Raw genomic sequence first — 11,884 nt, 5'->3', positions numbered from 1 at the left:
GAGCACAGCTTTCCATCCTCAGAGTGACGGACAGGCTGAGCGCACTATCCAGACGCTTGAAGATACGTTGCGAGCCTGTGTTATTGATTTCAGAGGTAGCTGGGAGGATCACTTGCCATTGATTGAATTTTCTTATAATAACAGCTACCATTCCAGCATCCAGATGGCTCCGTACGAGGCTTTATATGGTAGGAAATGCAGGTCACCTATCGGCTAGTTTGATATTGGCGAGACAGAATTAATCGGCCCAGATATGATCCAGCAGGCCGTTGATAAGGTGAAACTTATTCGGGAATGACTATTGGCAGCCCAGAGTCGACAGAAATCATACGCTGACAAACGACGTCGTCCTTTGGAATTCCAGGTTGGTGATTGGGTATTTCTGAAGGTATCGCCTATGAAAGGCGTAATGCGGTTCGGCAGAAAGGGTAAGCTTAGTCCGCGTTATATTGGGCCTTATCTGATCGTGCGGAAAATCGGAAATGTCGCCTATGAGTTAGACTTGCCATCTGATTTGGAAGCAGTACATCCGGTATTCCATATGTCTATGCTCCGCAAATGCATTGGTGATCCCTCCAGAATATTCCCTGCGGATGATATTCAGGTGACGGAGCAGTTATCTTATGAGGAGCAGCCCGTAGCCATTTTGGACCGTCAGGTACGGAGGCTCCGTAATAAGGATGTAGCCTCTTTTAAGGTACTGTGGCGGAACGAGAATAGGGAGGAAATGACCTGGGAGTCCGAGGAAGAAATGAAGAAGAAATATCCTCATCTGTTCCCTATGCCCACAGGTAACCTTAAATCCCTACTTAATTTCATTTCAATGCCAATCGTATGTCATATGTGTTGTTTGTAACCATGAACTCCCCCAAAGTGTTTTCAAACCCTATAAGATTAATTTTACATTCGAGGACGAATGTTCTAAAGGGGGGGAGGATGTTATATCCCGTGTTTTCACACCTTTGGAAAATTGGAAATAATTTGGACTTGTATGAAATAAGGTCATAATTGAATTTATGTAACCCTTGAGTTGTTATGAAAGAATATTAATATAGAAGTGTCGAGGAACGCTAAGGGCAAATTTGGGATTTCGAAAATTAGTTTCGGGAATTACAAAACGGGAACTATAATCCATTGGGCCCAAATAATTGAAAGAAAAATTTGGGCCCAACTCAAAAGGGGTGGCCGGCCAACATACTTGGCCCAAACCCAAGTCACATGGCAACCATGTGACAATTTAATTAAGGGGCTATTATATACATTGGATAGTTCAAGAAAAACAAAGCAAGAGAGGAGAAATAGAAGAGGGTTTCGGGTTTGGAGTGCAAAAATAAGCCACAAAAATCTTGCTTCAAAAATTTATATTTTGTGGTTTTCCTACTAATTTGGGTAGCCTCTTCAACTTGGTGTAGTTGTCTTGGAGGAAGAAGCACTTGGTTCCTCAATTTGATCACTAGTTCAAGTAAAGAAGACTAGAGAAAAAGGTAAGGATTCATTCCTTTTTATTGTGTTATGAAGTTTTGGTTGTGTTGTAGTATGTGAGAATGAGTTTATTGTACGGAAAAATGGAAGTTTACCAAGTGGATATGTATATAGGCATGTGGCCGTGTATATATGTATGTGTATAATTGTAAGGTGTTGAATTTATATCATATTCTAGTTGTGGTTGGGATGAAATGCATCTTGGAAATGAAAATTGAATGAATTGGATAGTAGTTGGTAGTGGGGTGTTTGGCCGTGTGGTATGGGGTGTGTGGAATGGAAATGGATTAAGTTTGTCTAGTGTGTTAATTGTGTTATTGTGATTCTTGCAATGTAAATGAAAGTAAAACGATATGAGTTTGCTTTGAAATGGAATGTAGAAAACTTATGTCGTTTAAGTATGATTTTGCGACATTATGAAAATGAAGTTATTAGGTTGCAAATTATGACGGGTATTGATGAATTTGGAAGATGGAATCATGTTATGAATACGTAAGTCAAAGATTAGAAGTTTCGAATGTGTTATGACTTTGGCGGAAAGTTTGTATATTATGTATATCGTATGAATATCTTGTGGAAAACGATATGAAATGCTTTTAAACTATGTTGTGGTAATCTAGATTGATAATGAATGTGAAATTGTTGAGAATAGTTTCAAAGTTAAGGTTAAAGTAAAAGTTATGACATTATGTCGGCAAGTAGAACTAGTGTTGCCATATTGTGTTTCTAATGTTTGTTGTTGATGTTGATGTTGTTGCTTGGGTTGTTGTTGATGATTGTGAGCCGAGTTAAGTTCTCGGGGGTGCTATATGTATAGGGGAAGTGCTGTCGAAATTTCGGTAGACAAATAAGAGTTGAATTGAATCTGTAGCATCTATAACTTACAATTGGCAAACTTGACCATTTGCAGATATTTGACGAAACGGGAAGTGAGTTTGGAAAGGCGTAAGGAGCTTGAAAGGTATGTAAAGCCACCCCGATCCTTCTTTGGCATGTCTAAGTGTTTTAGGATCGGATTCGGGCCTCAAAAGACCTTCTTGGCCATCGGAATCCGCAAGAGAAAATCTCAGTTTTTCCTTCAGTAGAATTGAACCATTTTGATATGCTTTTCCTGAAAGTATGTAGACTTTCTCTAAACTCCTTGAAAAGCTATAGAATGTACGTAGAACCTTTATAGGTGACCCCATAAGCTTAAAGGACGTAATTTGAGCCCACCGCCTTGCTTGTTCCGTGGTGGGCCCGCTATTCCCGGTTTTGCCCTTAATGTACTAAAGTCCCCTTTTTGAACGATTTTTGAAAGAAACGTTTCGACTACCCTTTTAATTACCTAACTAATATGGTTTTAAATATTCCATTAAGTCTGATAAATTGTTTTGATACTCGAAACTCATTTACTATGATTCCTTCCGACTTCATCGGATCGGTTTGTCTTTGATATGCCTCATCGAGTCTATGGAAACATTTATGATATTTTACTTGCATTAGTTTCTCACGACTCTATTCATGGATGCCCCAATGTTTCCCACACTGAGCCCGGGCCAGGATATGTTGTCAAGCGTAATCCCCTGCATTGTTCGCCGTGCCTCGATGTGAGGGGGCAGGTATATGCGTACATGGGTTTGTGCAGTATGCTGTGCCATGTACGTTTGTTCTGATATGATTTACTATGGCTATCTGATATGACATATTATGTTACGGGGTTATGCCCCTATTCTGATTCTTCTGTGTTGTGGCACCAACGTCGGGAGGGTGGCCACGTTCTGTCTGCCGAGTCCCTTGGCAGGGGCCGGATTTGATATGACATATGTTCTGTACACACTCTGCATGTTTTGGAAATATGTATCTGATACTTTGGGTTTTCCGTTTACTTTCTGTATTTTCTGCACCAGTTATGATTTTGTTTCTGCAACTCAGGCTTTACATATTCAGTACATATTTCGTACTGACCCCCTTTCTTCGGGGGCTGCGTTTTCATGCCGCGCAGGTACCGACGACAGGTTTGCTGATCCGTCTGCTTAGGATCTCATTCTGCTATTCTTGGAGCGCTCTTTTATTCAGAGCCATCTTTTGGTATAGTCTGTCACTTCTATATATGTATATTCTCGTTCATGGGTACGGCGGGGCCCTGTCCCGTCATATGATTATGTCGGTTTGTTAGAGGTCTGTGGACATGTTGTGGGTCGGGATCTTTCTGTACAGTTGGGTGCTTATGTTGTGTTTGGGCGATCCCATTCGCCGCGGCGGCCGGTCCGCATATATTTAAATGTTGCTTTGTTGGCCCTGTGTGGCCTTTGTTGGTATTTTCTGCGTGCAGGATATATGGGATAGTCCGTAAAACAAAGGAAACTCTGCCGAAATTTTTCTAAAAATTAGCTAAATTTGAAATAAAGCCTTGTCGGCTTCTGCCATATACTAGAATGCCTTTGAGTGCCCAGATCGGGCACTAGTCATGGCCTACGGGGTTGGGTCGTGACAGTGGGCTTGGCCCACATGGATGAATTATGTAGGCATATATATATATGACTTATTATTCATATTTCACACACAAACTCTAGAACCTTGGAGAGAAAAAAAAAAAAAAAAAAAAAAGAGAAGGATTTCGGCCATGGCTCCCAAAAATTGAGCCATGGAAAATTGACCAAGAAAAATTATTTCTTCTAGTATTCCAAGCAATTGGAAGGTCCTCTTTAACATGGAATGGTTGTTGGAGCAATAAAACTATTTAATGGTGCAAGTTCACAACCTTAGCCAAGCCAAGAAGTTGAGTGAGAAAGGTATGTGTTCAATCTTCTTTTACATGTGTTATGGGTGATTTGTACATGTTGTAGTGTGTAGAAATGAATGAAAAACATGAATTTGGTGTGTTGGGGTGTTGGCCGTGTATATATTATGTTGTGTAGGAATGATGAACTAATTTTTATTTAGTATTTGATTGTTGTAGTTTTGGATTCTATGATGTAAAATGAGGATTTAATGGTTGGAAATGAAGTTGTGATCGTTTGTGGATTATGGAAGAAGTTAATGTGACAGTAGTATGGCTTCTTATAATTATAAGAATAAAGTTGCTACTGTGTAGGTTGTAAATATAATTCATGAATTTGAAAGTGAGACATGTGTTTGGAAGATTGTAAGTTAGGTTGTTGTGATTGAATTTGAAAGAAGGAAATGTGTCGCTATTGTTTTTGTTGAATTTGGAAGATTTCGGGTGAAGTTGTATGTTGAATGGGTAGTTTTGAATATTATGTGAATTGTTTGAAGTATTCTTGAACCATGTTAGAATGATTTCGGATTAATATTTGAATGTAGGATCATTGGTGTTAGCTTGAATATATGTGATTAAATTGGATATAAATGAAACGCCGTGAATTGTGTGACAAGAGTTGTTAATGTTAGAATATATTTTGAGATTGATTGTTGAAGTTGTTAGTATGATTGTTGGTAATGTTGTTAATAATTTGGCCGAGTTGAATTCTCGGATTGTTGATTGTTGATTTGGCCGAGTTGGATTCTCGGGGATGGTGCATTTACAGGGGAAATGCTGCCGAAATTTCTATAGACAAAGTGTTAGTTCAGGATAAGGTTCTTGGACATCTACATCTAATGTTTGTTATTCACTAATATTGTTATAGATTTTGGAAAGGCAAAGATTTAAGTTTGGATTAGCTAAGGAAGTAGACAAGGTATGTAAGGCTTATCCTTTCTTTCTTTTGGCATGATCCTTATGAAACGAGCAGATGACGTATATGTATGATTTCAAAGAAACTCCTATTCTCGGAGCCACTAGGATGGCTAACGTTCTTGATTTCCATAAGCTATGTCATATGATTTTGATGCGTATCTATGACGTCCGAAGATCTATTTGATATGTTTCCGAATGGCATTCAAAAGATAATTGATATGACTAAAGTTTTGATTTTCAAATGCTAGCACGTTCGATTATTCCATTGAGTCTTTGATATATTTTGATATGTATATATGGTTCCAAAAGCTCTATTTGATTTGATCCATAACGATATCCGAAAGGTACTTGATATGATTGTTGTTTTGATTTTCCAAAAATGGCTTCTGAAACGTTCGTAGAAGGTTCTGTACTTCAAACACTCATAACTTTCTCATACTAAGTCGGATTGACCCGAAACTTGTTTCTGAGCCTTCAGGTGTCGGTAAGTATACTTGTCTATCGAGTCTTGATTCATGTGCATATGGTTTCGCACTACTCTGTTTGTGCAAGCCTCAGTATGTCTTTCACTGAGCCCGGGCCAGGACATGTTCTCGTGCGTACTCCACTGCATTGTTCACCGAGTCCCTCTCACTTGCGGGCCGGGACACGTTATATGTACATTTATATGATGATATGATGATATGGGGATGGCGGCCAGGATGGCATATGATGACTTTATTCACCGAGACCCGCAATAGAGGTCGGGACACGTTATGTATATGTGGTATATGATGCTGACATGCATGACTCTATCCACCGAGTCCCTCAATCGAGGGCCGGGACACGTTATATGTATACATGATATATGATGTTGACATGCATGATTCTATCCACCGAGTCCCTCACTTGAGGGCCGGGACACATTACGCATATATGATATATGATGTGGACATGTATGATGTTATCCACCGAGTCCCTCACTGGAGGGCCGGGACACGTTATCTGTATATATGATAGATGATGTGGATATGCATGATTTTCATTTAAAGAGGAAAGTGCTTTGATGTTTTAAAAGGTCATACTTGATTTTGGTAAATCTCTGTTTCAGTTATGATCCTTTTTTCTGTATTCCATGCCTTACATGCTCAGTACATATTCCGTACTGTCCCCCTTTCTTCGGGGGCTGCGTTTCATGCCACGCAGGTACACCCAGATGAGTAAAGAACATTGCTAGAAGATGCTTCAGCTGGATTGGCAAGCTCCATTTGCCCTGGAGTGTTGCCGGGTCAGAGTATTATGCTATGATGTTTTGTTCGAAGTTAGAGACTTTGCAGACATAGTCGTGGGTATAGAATGTCAGTGTTGTAAGCGGCTCCATCAGCCGATGTATCATTCTGTATTATGTGATAAATTCCATATAATTATAGATTTTGTTTGATTTGAGAACAAAGAAAAATAATATTTTTGAAGGCCTTACTATATATTTCATGTTTATTTGATTTAAAGGTCCAATGAGGTTATGTGTGTATTAAGAGTCAGAGGGTTCGCTCTGCTCTAAGTAAGGGTCGGGTGCCCATCACACCCTAGCGAGATTTGGGTGTGACAATTTATGATGACGTTCGAGGGATATTTGATATGATTGTCGCTATTGATACTCAGGTGTAAATCCCTTCTTCTTATTCTGTTTGAGTCTTGATAATGTTTTAAATTGCATATGGTTGCTCACTACTCTGCTCGTGCATGCCTCAACATGTCTTTCACCGAGTCCCGGGCCGGGTATGTTATCGTGCACAGTTTCACTGTATTGTTCACCGAGTCCCTCACTAGAGGGCCGGGTACGGTATATATATATATATGATGGAGTTATGCTGTGTTTATGGAGATATACTGTGTTATGGCGTTATGCTGTGTTTATGGAGTTATGTTGTGTTATGGCGTTATGCTGTGTTTACGGAGTTATGCTGTGTTTATGGAATTATGTTGTGTTATGGCGCCAAAGACGGGGTGGCGACCATGATCACCGAGTCCCATAATGGGTCGGGTATGATATATGATATTGACATGCATGATTTATGTTTCAAAAGGGCAAGTGTTTTGATATTCTGAACGTTGTACTTGTCTTCTGTACTCCCTATTTCGGCTATGATTCTTTTACTGTATTTCATGCTTTATATACTCAGTACATATTCCGTACTGACCCCCTTTCTTCGGGAGGCTGCGTTTCATGCCCGCAGGTACAGATAGTCAGTTTGGTGACCCTTCAGCATAGGAGTTCTACTCAGCTGTCTTGGAGAGCTCCATTGTTCCGGAGTTTAGAATTTTGGTACAGATCTTATGATATATATATATATATATATATATATATATATATGTATGTATGTTTATCCAGGGGTACGACGAGGCCCTGTCCCGTCATATTTCACTGTTAGTACTCTTAGAGGTCTGTAAACATATGTGTGGGTTGTGTATAAGTTCTGTTCAGCTGTGTCTACACGATGTGCTATGATATGATGTCAATCTGTAGTGGCAGCCTTGCCGGCTTGCATATGAGATGATATTGATGTGTAGTGGCGGCCTTGTCGGCTTGCGTATCATTTTATGATTTGATCAGTTGTGACTCCTCAGGAGACAATTTATCTGAATATACATGTATGATAACGCTATGAACTTCCGGAGTTCTTTTGTAAGGTTCCATATTGTTCGTAGTTTCAGTTTGACTATATATGATAGGTATGTATACGGGTGTCCAGGTCGGGCACTAGTCATGGCCTACGGGGTTGGGTCGTGACAAAAGTGGTATCAGAGTAGTTCATCCTCGGAGTATCTGCAGACCGTGTCTAGTAGAGTCTTGTTTATCGGTGTGTTGTGCACCACATCTATAAACAGGAAGCTACAGGGCATTTAGGATGTTACCTTTCTTTCATATCTAAGATCGTGCGATAGAGCCCAGCCATAGGAAATGAAATTCCTTATACTAACCTTTGATTTCAGCTGAAGAACGACATTGACAGAAGAAAGCGACTGATGATAATGGAAGTTACAAAGTACACAGGTAAGCAACGGTGCGAAAAAGGCATGTCGGATAAGGTAAGAATATTGAGGTGTGATTGATATGTAATGTTGAAGAATAAAAGGGAAGGTAGATAGGAAGGTATAACAGGATAGATCGTTAAAGGATCAGGTACGTCTCGAAGTGCGATATGTGAGGTAAGTTCCGACACCTTTATACCTTTTACTTGAAATTGGGAGCCCTGTGTGGCTATGATACGATATGATATACACGTATATATGTTGGCCCTGTGAGGCATAGCTAGTATTTTCGGCGTGCAGGTTTTGGGATAGTAAGAAGTACAGAGGAAACTCTGCCCAAATTTTTCCAGAAATAGGAAAAAAGGAGAGAATGAGATATAAGTTCATAATATGTCTTGAAAATCGATACCGAAGGGGTAAATTTGATATGTTGGACTAAAGCTTTAAGAGATACTTTCCATGTCATCCGTAAGAGGCACCATTCTTATTTGGGAAATTTTATTTTGAAAAAGCATATATGAGTAGTAAATTTTGGAATTCATTTGAACGGACCAGAATACTTTCCAACCACATTTTTGCCTTAGAAAAAGCTTATGTTGAAGGGCAAAAATGTCCGGCAATTAAGTTTCACTTTTATTGAAACGTACAAGGCATACAACAAGAAGTTTATGAACTGAATGATTCGTTCACGACTCAAGAACAAATCTGGAGGTAAACTATGTGAATCAAACACTAGAAATCATGTGGTGCTTGTCGGATTCTAGTTTTCTTCTGGTGGTGGTTGGAGAATGCTTCATAGTAACATTTTATTAGTTCTTAATCAACTAATTGGAGATGGAAATTGTGGAGGGAAAACTCAAACTTGTGGGATATCTAGGATCATGTATTTCATATGTTGTTGGCGAAATGCTAGGATGATTCGGAAGAGCTTGTGATACTAAGGGATGATATAGAAAAAGGTGGCAACTCGTAACAGAATATTTTACTGAGGTATCGAGTGGACCGATAAGTAGGGATAAATTACGACGAATTTACAATTAAAAGGAGTAATAGTATGAGTGAGATAAAAGTACGGAGAAGGAAGAGTTATGACAAGTCATGAAGGTATTGATAAGACAGCTTATGAGATACTAAGGGTAGGATCGATCAGAAAGGGTGAAGGGTTAAGTACGCCTAGTCCGCAGAATGTAATTAAAACATAGTAAGAATTGCGAATAAGATTAAGAAGTGTTACGTTATAGGATGGATTACGAACAGGATGTGATGTGAATACCATAAGGACTGCTCTAGAAATGAGTAAAGCCTAGCAAGGAAGTAACTAAAGAATACGACGTGATTAGTGTGAAACGGAAAAAGCAAATGTAGAACGAATAAGAAAGACTTACAAAGTTCTACAGGGAAAGTTCAGAATAGAGATCAAGTGGTAACAAAAGTGGAAGCGAGCATAGGAAGAGGAGGAGTTAATTGAAAGAAGAAGATAAGAAGAAAGCGAGTGGGATTACAGTATAGCGATGTGTTATGATGTATAGCTAAGATGACGAGTAAAATAAGCGACAGAATTGTGAAAGACCAACCTAAAGGAAGGTGAGCAACGAGACAGAATGAGTGCCAGAAATGACTGGTATGATAAGAACAAATAGAGATGAACAGAATATGTTTCGAAAATGAGAAAGGGGTTATGTAGAAGTAGTGTTTTCCGAAGGATACAGGAGTAGCATGAGATTCCTCATGCACAAAATAAAAGATGGACATAGACTGGAGAAATGAAAGGAATACTAAAGGAAGCACCCAAGACAGATGTAATAGATTGAGTACGAGTAAAAACAATAAAAGAGAAATATATAGCTACGAACTTAAAGGTGTATACGACAACAAGGTGATAAGATAAGACCATTATTAAGACGAACTTGATTCAATTTTGAATAAGTTAGAAGTTCGTACCGGGTACACAACAAGGGTAAAAGAGCATAAGGCATATAGAAGTGCTATATGTATACGACTTCACCTCGGGAATAGTGAAATCCTTAAAGGATAGGGACTGTAGGTTGAGGAACAAATGATGTAATGTAAATTCATTAGAGGAAACACATGATAGAAGTTGGGATAAAGATAATTTTACAAAAAGGACTTTGGACACTTATCATCGGAATATAAGTGCTACCCAATTGGGAATTTGGAATGACTACAAGTACTAATTAATTATTGATTGGAGTAAGTGGAATGTGGCCTTGGATGAGTTGCTGCATTGATTGCATTACTCAAGTATAGATTATCAGATGAGATTTTATACTATATATAGAAAGGTTCTCGTCACTTCGTGATTTTGTTAAGGTCTCGTATGAGGATAATCAAAGTTATAAATCATAAAGAAAGGACATGGATATGATACAGTATACCAAGTGAATTGGAAAAGAGTCAGATGAATTTGAGATTGAAAATGGGGACATAGAGCAGAATATAAACAAATAATGGTATAAGTACAACCCTAAAGGGGGGAAGCGGGTAAGGGAAAAGTAAGTGTAAGATGGAAACGATTGACGGTACAATATATTTGATATGGATGCTTAAACTTCAAGTGAGATCCCATGTTGAAACACGTTGGTAAGATCTGAAAGCCAGCGATAAACGGATAGAAGCCAAGATGGTATTTGAGACAGTGCTGAGAATTATTGGAAAAGATCTTGGATTATATGACACCAGAAGATGGATGCTTATGAAAAGGGAGAATACGACAAGAGAATGGTAACGAATAACTTAAGAGATGTTATGAAGGATAGCAATGCTATACTGGATTAGAGGTTAAGATATTGGCAACGGAGTTATTGGCTAATGATATTGTGACATATATGTAGCAAAGGAGAAAGGATAGGAAACCTCTCCTATAGTAGGATATGAGAAAACCAAATGGTAAATAGAGGAAGGGAAAGGAGTATGGCGAAATAGACAGCAAGTGAGTGTTAGTAAAATAAGATATGTAGAGCAGAATAAACCAGGAGAAGGAAAGACTATGACTAAGATTGCATGCACTTTGTACGAATTGTACAAGAAGAGTTATGCAACCTACGAATATTTGTATGCTAAGAATGAGACCAACCGAATACTTGATACGAAGAGTAAGAATTCAGTAACAATAATGCGGTTGCGATGTTTTGGATACATCAAGGAAAGGTGTAAGATGGTTTGAGGCAAAACTACGAAGATATAATTAGTACTGAGGGCAAAAGCCATAGTTGAGCCTTGATATCAATTGAAAGATATAAGAGAAGAATATAAGGTCTACATAAAGACTAGCGAGGCGACGATAAGGTATTTTCCGAGCCGATTTGAGCACCTACCCATACTCGTGTAAAGATTGCAATAGGATGCGTGATAGGAGAACTAAAAGAAAATTTGAGTAAAGGGGCAATCGAAGAGTTTGAGTCAAAAATAGAGAAACAACACGAGATAATATGCCTAAAGTATTGACAGTTAGGGTAAAGAAAATTATGAAATGATTTAATCGAGATAATCAGAACAAACGGGTTATTGGTTACTGGATGACAGTAAAGTTATAATATGAGGGAAACCTAGTGCTATTTGATAACCAACCCTAAAGATCGAGATCAAGCAGTAAAAACAAGTGATAGTTAAAGAACTTTAAAGGAAATTCAGAAAGTGACACATGATACCGAGAATTCCAGAGTACGGACTATAACAGCGGAGTAAAGCAAG

The sequence above is a fragment of the Lycium barbarum genome, chromosome 12 (assembly GCF_019175385.1).
Source record: "Lycium barbarum isolate Lr01 chromosome 12, ASM1917538v2, whole genome shotgun sequence".
Taxonomy (NCBI): Eukaryota; Viridiplantae; Streptophyta; class Magnoliopsida; order Solanales; family Solanaceae; genus Lycium; species Lycium barbarum.
The sequence above is the reverse complement of the archived record's forward strand: the minus strand, read 5'-3'. Positions refer to the sequence as shown.